This window comes from Haplochromis burtoni, unplaced genomic scaffold (genome assembly GCF_018398535.1).
Source record: "Haplochromis burtoni strain Fernald_Lab_line unplaced genomic scaffold, NCSU_Asbu1 Contig_25, whole genome shotgun sequence".
Taxonomy (NCBI): domain Eukaryota; kingdom Metazoa; phylum Chordata; class Actinopteri; order Cichliformes; family Cichlidae; genus Haplochromis; species Haplochromis burtoni.
In genome coordinates, this window is record NW_024582386.1 from 2003616 (window position 1) to 2004988 (window position 1373).

Sequence of the window (1373 nt, forward strand, 5' to 3'; positions counted from 1 at the left end):
CGATCTCCGGCTCCCTTCTCCCATCACTCGCGAACAAGACCCCGAGATACTTGAACTCCTCCACTTGGGGAACTTTAACATCTTTTGGAAAATATAAGGAAAATGACCTCAGAGAAGAGGGGTGATCTGACTTGTTATCAGCACACAGTTCAAATAGGGAAGGATGGCAGGAGCCATTTGTGAAGAACCACTAATGCTGAGAAATATTTGAGATTTCAAAGCAACACAGACTGCCATCCAGATGAAATCTTTTTCAGGAAGATAATGCCAAACCACATTTTGCACATATACCAACATACTGGCTCTATGGTAAGAGTGCTGCTTCTAAACAACTCCCTTTGGTTCACCCTTATGAAAGGTAATAGACAAAAGAGTAAACTGCTGAGCAGCTGAAATCCTATAAAGAATGGGTAAATATTACAGCAACTGGTTGCTAAACACTTATAGTTTACATTTTACATGCTATTGCAACTTTTTTAATGCAAATTCTGCTGCACATAATGTATGTGCCTTTCAGTGTGTGTGTGGGTGCATGATTGCCCAGTCATAATCATAATCATGATCAAAGGGATAAGTCCAACGTGATGTGTTATCTCACAGCTAAATATAGTTCAACTAGAAAGTAGAGTGTTGCTACAGGCTTATACTTCACTGTCTGTCTCTCCTTCTCTTATTTCTTGATCTAAGCTTCTCTGCAGCTTTTTGTCGACGTAGTTTTGCATTCATCTGTGTGAGTGTGTGTTTGCAAGCACGGCGCTGCCTATGTGTGTGCGTGTGCGTGTGCACATTAGAAGAACCCTTGCCAGACTGGGAACTTTGACAAGGCTGCCACTTTATTCACTGTCATCCTCCGCTCGTAATTGCACACAAACAACAACAAACAACACACATATAGGAGTACGGACAGATAGTGAGAGAGTGATGGAGGATCTGCCAATGACAGATGGGCACAGAGTTAGAGAAGCTGAAGGGGGGCCGAGAAAGAGAGTAGCAAGGCGGAGAGAAACTGAGAAAGAGGGAGAGTGGTTAAGAGTTACACAAACAAAGGGAGATAGAGATGGAGAGAAATAAATGACTGTGAGAAAGAGAGAGAGTCTTGTTCAGAAAACAAACACTTAGGCAGTGTTGCATGACTTGCACTTTCTCACCCCTCGGCAGCCCTGAGCTTGGTTGGATGGTTGGGTGGATGGAGGCTGGGGTAGGGAGGAGGGAGAGGGGGCAGACACACAGACGGGCAGGCAGGGAGAGCCAATGGAAGGAGAAGAATGAGAAAAATGTGGGAAGAGAAGAGAAGAGAAGAGAAGAGAAGAGAAGAGAAGAGAAGAGAAGAGAAGAGAAGAGAAGAGAAGAGAAGAGAAGAGAAGAGAAGAGAA

General features: G+C 44.0%; 1 protein-coding gene across 4 annotated transcripts in view; it reads right to left on the reverse strand.

Annotated features, from left to right (window-relative positions):
* The window catches only part of atxn1a (ataxin 1a), a 102978-nt gene that overhangs the window by 20824 nt on the left and 80781 nt on the right, over window positions 1–1373 (reverse strand). The gene's annotated exons all lie outside the window — the stretch shown is intronic.